Genomic DNA, 9,065 nt, shown 5'->3' with positions numbered 1-9,065 from the left:
TCTCCCTCTCAGCTCAGAACGAGGTTTCAAGCTGAGCCTGTATTCTGCTGTCACAGACTTTGTGGTCTTCATGGAGTGGTGAGGGTTTCCAAGATCTCCTCTCTACAGTTCCTCCAATATAAACAAGATATCCTTCTCCTCTCTACAGTTCCTCCAATATAAACAAGATATCCTTCTCCTCTCTACAGTTCCTCCAACATAAACAAGATATCCTTCTCCTCTCTACAGTTCCTCCAACATAAACAAGATATCCTTCTCCTCTCTACAGTTCCTCCAATATAAACAAGATATCCTCCTCTCTCTCTACAGTTCCTCCAATATAAACAAGATATCCTTCTCCTCTCTACAGTTCCTCCAATATAAACAAGATATCCTTCTCCTCTCTACAGTTCCTCCAATATAAACAAGATATCCTTCTCCCCTCTACAGTTCCTCCAATATAAACAAGATATCCTTCTCCTCTCTCTCTACAGTTCCTCCAACATAAACAAGATATCCTTCTCCTCTCTACAGTTCCTCCAATATAAACAAGATATCCTCCTCTCTCTCTACAGTTCCTCCAATATAAACAAGATATCCTTCTCCTCTCTACAGTTCCTCCAATATAAACAAGATATCCTCCTCTCTCTACAGTTCCTCCAATATAAACAAGATATCCTTCTCCTCTCTACAGTTCCTCCAATATAAACAAGATATCCTCCTCTCTCTCTACAGTTCCTCCAATATAAACAAGATATCCTTCTCTCTACAGTTCCTCCAACAAAAACAAGATATCCTCCTCTCTCTACAGTTCCTCCAATATAAACAAGATATCCTTCTCCTCTCTACAGTTCCTCCAATATAAACAAGATATCCTTCTCCTCTCTCTACAGTTCCTCCAATATAAACAAGATATCCTCCTCTCTCTCTACAGTTCCTCCAATATAAACAAGATATCCTCTCTCTCTCTCTCTCTACAGTTCCTCCAATATAAACAAGATATCCTTCTCCTCTCTACAGTTCCTCCAATATAAACAAGATATCCTTCTCCTCTCTCTCTACAGTTCCTCCAATATAAACAAGATATCCTTCTCCTCTCTACAGTTCCTCCAATATAAACAAGATATCCTCCTCTCTCTCTACAGTTCCTCCAATATAAACAAGATATCCTTCTCCTCTCTACAGTTCCTCCAATATAAACAAGATATCCTCCTCCTCTCTCTCTACAGTTCCTCCAATATAAACAAGATATCCTTCTCCTCTCTACAGTTCCTCCAATATAAACAAGATATCCTTCTCCTCTCTCTCTACAGTTCCTCCAATATAAACAAGATATCCTCCTCTCTCTCTACAGTTCCTCCAATATAAACAAGATATCCTTCTCCTCTCTACAGTTCCTCCAATATAAACAAGATATCCTCCTCTCTCTACAGTTCCTCCAATATAAACAAGATATCCTTCTCCTCTCTACAGTTCCTCCAACAAAACAAGATATCCTCCTCTCTCTACAGTTCCTCCAATATAAACAAGATATCCTTCTCCTCTCTACAGTTCCTCCAATATAAACAAGATATCCTCCTCTCTCTCTACAGTTCCTCCAATATAAACAAGATATCCTTCTCCTCTCTCTCTACAGTTCCTCCAATATAAACAAGATATCCTTCTCCTCTCTACAGTTCCTCCAATATAAACAAGATATCCTTCTCCTCTCTCTCTACAGTTCCTCCAATATAAACAAGATATCCTTCTCCTCTCTACAGTTCCTCCAATATAAACAAGATATCCTCCTCTCTCTCTACAGTTCCTCCAATATAAACAAGATATCCTTCTCCTCTCTACAGTTCCTCCAATATAAACAAGATATCCTCCTCCTCTCTCTCTACAGTTCCTCCAATATAAACAAGATATCCTTCTCCTCTCTACAGTTCCTCCAATATAAACAAGATATCCTTCTCCTCTCTCTCTACAGTTCCTCCAATATAAACAAGATATCCTTCTCCTCTCTCTATACAGTTCCTCCAATATAAACAAGATATCCTCCTCTCTCTCTACAGTTCCTCCAATATAAACAAGATATCCTCCTCCTCTCTACGCCCTCCTCTCTCCCTCTCTCTCCCTCTATAACACCCAGCCCTCCTCTCTCCCTCTCCCTCCCCTCTATAACACCCAGCCCTCCTCTCTCCCTCCTCCCCTCTATAACACCCAGCCCTCCTCTCTCCCTCTGCTCTCCCCTCTATAACACCCAGCCCTCCTCTCTCCCTCTCCCTCTATAACACCCAGCCCTCCTCTCTCCCTCCCTCTATAACACCCAGCCCTCCTCTCTCCCTCTGTCTCCCCTCTATAACACCCAGCCCTCCTCTCTCCCTCTGTCTCTCCTCTATAACACCCAGCCCTCCTCTCTCCCTCCCCTCTATAACACCCAGCCCTCCTCTCTCCCTCTCCCTCCCCTCTATAACACCCAGCCCTCTCTCTCCTCTCCCTCCCCTCTATAACACCCAGCCCTCCTCTCTCCCTCTCTCCCCTCTATAACACCCAGCCCTCCTCTCTCCCTCTCCCTCCCCTCTATAACACCCAGCCCTCCTCTCTCCCTCTCCCTCCCCTCTATAACACCCAGCCCTCCTCTCTCCCTCTGTCTCTCCTCTATAACACCCAGCCCTCCTCTCTCCCTCTGTCTCCCCTCTATAACACCCAGCCCTCCTCTCTCCCTCCCTCTATAACACCCAGCCCTCCTCTCTCCCTCTCCCCCTCTATAACACCCAGCCCTCCTCTCTCCCTCTCCCTCTATAACACCCAGCCCTCCTCTCTCCCTCTCCCTCCCCTCTATAACACCCAGCCCTCCTCTCTCCCTCTGTCTCCCCTCTATAACACCCAGCCCTCCTCTCTCCCTCTCCCTCCCCTCTATAACACCCAGCCCTCCTCTCTCCCTCTCCCTCCCCTCTATAACACCCAGCCCTCCTCTCTCCCTCTCCCTCCCCTCTATAACACCAAGCCCTCCTCTCTCCCTCTGTCTCCCCTCTATAACACCCAGCCCTCCTCTCTCCCTCCCCTCTATAACACCCAGCCCTCCTCTCTCCCTCTCCCTCCCCTCTATAACACCCAGCCCTCCTCTCTCCCTCTCCCTCCCCTCTATAACACCCAGCCCTCCTCTCTCCCTCTGTCTCCCCTCTATAACACCCAGCCCTCCTCTCTCCCTCTCTCTCCCCTCTATAACACCCAGCCCTCCTCTCTCCCTCTGTCTCCCCTCTATAACACCCAGCCCTCCTCTCTCCCTCTCCCTCCCCTCTATAACACCCGGCCCTCCTCTCTCCCTCTCCCTCCCCTCTATAACAACCAGCCCTCCTCTCTCCCTCTGTCTCCCTCTATAACACCCAGCCCTCCTCTCCCCTCTCCCCTCTATAACACCCAGCCCTCCTCTCTCCCTCTCCCTCCCCTCTATAACACCCAGCCCTCCTCTCTCCCTCTCCCTCCCCTCTATAACACCCAGCCCTCCTCTCTCCCTCTCCCTCCCCTCTATAACACCCAGCCCTCCTCTCTCCCTCCCCTCTATAACACCCAGCCCTCCTCTCTCCCTCTCCCTCCCCTCTATAACACCCAGCCCTCCTCTCTCCCTCCCCTCTATAACACCCAGCCCTCCTCTCTCCCTCTCCCTCCCCTCTATAACACCCAGCCCTCCTCTCTCCCTCTGTCTCTCCTCTATAACACCCAGCCCTCCTCTCTCCCTCTGTCTCCCCTCTATAACACCCAGCCCTCCTCTCTCCCCCTCCCCTCTATAACACCCAGCCCTCCTCTCTCCCTCTCCCTCCCCTCTATAACACCCAGCCCTCCTCTCTCCCTCTTCTCCCTCTATAACACCCAGCCCTCCTCTCTCCCTCTCTCCCCTCTATAACACCCAGCCCTCCTCTCTCCCTCTCCCTCCCCTCTATAACACCCAGCCCTCCTCTCTCCCTCTCCCTCCCCTCTATAACACCCAGCCCTCCTCTCTCCCTCCCCTCTCCTCTCTATACACCCAGCCCTCCTCTCTCCCTCTCCTCTATAACACCCAGCCCTCCTCTCTCTCCTCTGTCTCCCCTCTATAACACCCCAGCCCTCTCTCTCTCCCTCTCCTCTATAACACCCAGCCCCTCCTCTCTCCCTCTTTCTCCCCTCTATAACACCCAGCCCTCCTCTCTCCCCTCTTTCTCCCCTCTATAACACCCAGCCCTCCTCTCTCCCTCTATCCTCCCCTCTATAACACCCAGCCCTCCTCTCTCCCTCTGTCTCCCCTCTATAACACCCAGCCCTCCTCTCTCCCTCTCCCTCCCCTCTATAACACCCAGCCCTCCGTCTCCCCTCTATAACACCCAGCCCCTCCTCTCTCCCTCCCCTCTATAATACCCAGCCCTCCTCTCTCCCTCTCCTCTATAACACCCAGCCCTCCTCTCTCCCTCTGTCCTCCCCTCTATAACACCCAGCCCCTCCTCTCTCCCTCTTTCTCCCCTCTATAACACACAGCCCTCCTCTCTCCCTCTCCCTCCCCTCTATAACACCCAAGCCCTCCTCTCTCCCTCTGTCTCCCCTCTATAACACCCAGCCCTCCTCTCTCCCTCTTTCTCCCCTCTATAACACCCAGCCCTCCTCTCTCCCTCTGTCTCCCCTCTATAACACCCAGCCCTCCTCTCTCCCTCTCCTCTATAACACCCAGCCCTCCTCTCTCCCTCTCCTCTATAACACCCAGTCCTCCTCTCTCCCTCTTTCTCCCCTCTATAACACCCAGCCCTCCTCTCTCCCTCCCCTCTATAACAACCAGCCCCTCCTCTCTCCCTCTCCCTCCCCTCTATAACACCCAGCCCTCCTCTCTCCCTCTGTCTCTCCTCTATAACACCCAGCCCTCCTCTCTCCCTCTGTCTCTCCCTCTATAACACCCAGCCCTCCTCTCTCCCTCTGTCTCCCCTCTATTACACCCAGCCCTCCTCTCTCCCTCCCCTCTATAACACCCAGCCCTCCTCTCTCCCTCTCCCTCCCCTCTATAACACCCAGCCCTCCTCTCTCTCCTCTGTCTCTCCTCTATAACACCCAGCCCTCCTCTCTCCCTCTCCCTCCACTCTATAACACCCAGCCCTCCTCTCTCCCTCTCCCTCCCCTCTATAACACCCAGCCCTCCTCTCTCCCTCCCCTCTATAACACCCAGCCCTCCTCTCTCCCTCTCCCTCCCCTCTATAACACCCAGCCCTCCTCTCTCCTCTGTCTCCCCTCTATAACACCCAGCCCTCCTCTCTCCCTCTCCCTCTATAACACCCAGCCTCCTCTCTCCCTCTCCCTCTATAACACCCAGCCCTCCTCTCTCCCTCTGTCTCCCCTCTATAACACCCAGCCCTCCTCTCTCCCTCTCCCTCCCCTCTATAACAACCAGCCCTCCTCTCTCCCTCTCCCTCCCCTCTATAACACCCAGCCCTCCTCTCTCCCTCTGTCTCCCCTCTATAACACCCAGCCCTCCTCTCTCCCTCCCCTCTATAACACCCAGCCCTCCTCTCTCCCTCCCCTCTATAACACCCAGCCCTCCTCTCTCCCTCTCCTCTATAACACCCAGCCCTCCTCTCTCCCTCTGTCTCCCCTCTATAACACCCAGCCCTCTTCTCTCCCTCTCCCTCTATAACACCCAGCCCTCCTCTCTCCCTCTTTCTCCCCTCTATAACACCCAGCCCTCCTCTCTCCCTCTTTCTCCCCTCTATAACACCCAGCCCTCCTCTCTCCTCTACCTCCCCTCTATAACACCCAGCCCTCCTCTCTCCCTCTGTCTCCCCTCTATAACACCCAGCCCTCCTCTCTCCCTCTCCCTCCCCTCTATAACACCCAGCCCTCCTCTCTCCCTCTCCCTCCCCTCTATAACACCCAGCCCTCCGTCTCCCCTCTATAACACCCAGCCCTCCTCTCTCCCTCCCCTCTATAATACCCAGCCCTCCTCTCTCCCTCTCCTCTATAACACCCAGCCCTCCTCTCTCCCTCTGTCTCCCCTCTATAACACCCAGCCCTCCTCTCTCCCTCTTTCTCCCCTCTATAACACACAGCCCTCCTCTCTCCCTCTCCCTCCCCTCTATAACACCCAGCCCTCCTCTCTCCCTCTGTCTCGCCTCTATAACACCCAGCCCTCCTCTCTCCCTCTTTCTCCCCTCTATAACACCCAGCCCTCCTCTCTCCCTCTGTCTCCCCTCTATAACACCCAGCCCTCCTCTCTCCCTCTCCTCTATAACACCCAGCCCTCCTCTCTCCCTCTCCTCTATAACACCCAGTCCTCCTCTCTCCCTCTTTCTCCCCTCTATAACACCCAGCCCTCCTCTCTCCCTCCCCTCTATAACAACCAGCCCTCCTCTCTCCCTCTCCCTCCCCTCTATAACACCCAGCCCTCCTCTCTCCCTCTGTCTCTCCTCTATAACACCCAGCCCTCCTCTCTCCCTCTGTCTCTCCTCTATAACACCCAGCCCTCCTCTCTCCCTCTGTCTCCCCTCTATTACACCCAGCCCTCCTCTCTCCCTCCCCTCTATAACACCCAGCCCTCCTCTCTCCCTCTCCCTCCCCTCTATAACACCCAGCCCTCCTCTCTCCCTCTGTCTCTCCTCTATAACACCCAGCCCTCCTCTCTCCCTCTCCCTCCACTCTATAACACCCAGCCCTCCTCTCTCCCTCTCCCTCCCCTCTATAACACCCAGCCCTCCTCTCTCCCTCCCCTCTATAACAACCAGCCCTCCTCTCTCCCTCCCCTCTATAACACCCAGCCCTCCTCTCTCCCTCTCCCTCCCCTCTATAACACCCAGCCCTCCTCTCTCCCTCTCCTCCTCTATAACACCAGCCCTCCTCTCTCCCTCTCCTATATAACACCCAGCCCTCCTCTCTCCCTCTCCTCTATAACACCCAGCCCTCCTCTCTCCCTCTCCTCTATAACACCCAGCCCTCCTCTCTCCCTCTCCCCTCTATAACACCCAGCCCTCATCTCTCCCTCTCCTCCCCTCTATAACACCCAGCCCTCCTCTCTCCTCTGTCTCCCCTCTATAACACCCAGCCCTCCTCTCTCCCTCTGTCTCCCCTCTATAACACCCAGCCCTCCTCTCTCCCTCTCCCTCCCCTCTATAACACCCAGCCCTCCTCTCTCCCTCTCCCTCCCCTCTATAACACCCAGCCCTCCTCTCTCCCTCTCCCTCCCCTCTATAACAACCAGCCCTCCTCTCTCCCTCTGTCTCCCCTCTATAACACCCAGCCCTCCTCTCTCCCTCTGTCTCTCCTCTATAACACCCAGCCCTCCTCTCTCCCTCTCCCTCCCCTCTATAACACCCAGCCCTCCTCTCTCCCTCTGTCTCCCCTCTATAACACCCAGCCCTCCTCTCTCCCTCTGTCTCCCCTCTATAACACCCAGCCCTCCTCTCACCCTCTCACTCCCCTCTATAACACCCAGCCCTCCTCTCTCCCTCTCCCTCCCCTCTATAACACCCAGCCCTCCTCTCTCCCTCTGTCTCCCCTCTATAACACCCAGCCCTCCTCTCTCCTTCCCCTCTATAACACCCAGCCCTCCTCTCTCCATCTCCCTCCCCTCTATAACACCCAGCCCTCCTCTCTCCCTCTTTCTCCCCTCTATAACACCCAGCCCTCCTCTCTCCCTCTGTCTCCCCCTCTATAACACCCAGCCCTCCTCTCTCCCTCTTTCTCCCCTCTATAACACCCAGCCCTCCTCTCTCCCTCTTTCTCCCCTCTATAACACCCAGCCCTCCTCTCTCCCTCTGTCTCCCCTGTATAACACCCAGCCCTCCTCTCTCCCTCTACCTCCCCTCTATAACACCCAGCCCTCCTCTCTCCCTCTGTCTCCCCTCTATAACACCCAGCCCTCCTCTCTCCCTCTCCCTCTCCTCTATAACACCCAGCCCTCCTCTCTCCCCTCCCTCCCCTCTATAACACCCAGCCCTCCTCTCTCCCTCTGTCTCCCCTCTATAACACCCAGCCCTCCTCTCTCCCTCTTTCTCCCCTCTATAACACCCAGCCCTCCTCTCTCCCTCTTTCTCCCCTCTATAACACCCAGCCCTCCTCTCTCCCTCTGTCTCCCCTCTATAACACCCAGCCCTCCTCTCTCCCTCTTCTCCCTCTATAACACCCAGCCCTCCTCTCTCCCTCTGTCTCCCCTCTATAACACCCAGCCCTCCTCTCTCCCTCTGTCTCCCTCTATAACACCCAGCCCTCCTCTCTCCCTCTACCTCCCCTCTATAACACCCAGCCCTCCTCTCTCCCTCTGTCTCCCCTCTATAACACCAGCCCTCCTCTCTCCTCTCCCCCCTCTATAACACCCAGCCCTCCTCTCTCCCCTCCCTCCCCTCTATAACACCCAGCCCTCCTCTCTCCCTCTCCCTCCCCTCTATAACAACCAGCCCTCCTCTCTCCCTCTTTCTCCCCTCTATAACACCCAGCCCTCCTCTCTCCCTCCCCTCTATAACACCCAGCCCTCCTCTCTCCTTCTCCTCTATAACACCCAGCCCTCCTGTCTCCCCTCTATAACACCCAGCCCTCCTCTCTCCCTCTGTCTCCTCCTCTATAACACCCAGCCCTCCTCTCTCCCTCCCCTCTATAACACCCACCCCTCCTCTCTCCCTCTCCCTCCCCTCTATAACACCCAGCCCTCCTCTCTCCCTCTGTCTCTCCTCTATAACACCCAGCCCTCCTCTCTCCCTCCCCTCTATAACACCCAGCACTCCTCTCTCCTCTCCCTCCCCTCTATAACACCCAGCCCTCCTCTCTCCCTCCCCTCTATAACACCCAGCCCTCCTCTCTCCTCCCCTCTATAACACCCAGCCCTCCTCTCCCCTTCTCCTCTATAACACCCAGCCCCTTCCTCTCTCCCCTCTATAACACCCAGCCCTCTCTCTCCCTCCCCTCTATAACACCCAGCCCTCCTCTCTCCCTCCCCTCTATAACACCCCCCTCCTCTCTCCCTCCCCCTCTATAACACCCAGCCCTCCTCTCTCCCTCCCCTCTATAACACCCAGCCCTCCTCTCTCCCTCCCTCTATAACACCCAGCCCTCCTCTCTCCCTCTGTCTCTCCTCTATAACACCCAGCCCTCCTCTCTCCCTC

The sequence above is a fragment of the Salmo salar genome, chromosome 17 (assembly GCF_965601325.2).
Source record: "Salmo salar chromosome 17, fSalSal1, whole genome shotgun sequence".
NCBI lineage: Eukaryota > Metazoa > Chordata > Actinopteri > Salmoniformes > Salmonidae > Salmo > Salmo salar.
Note: the sequence above shows the minus strand (reverse complement) of the source record.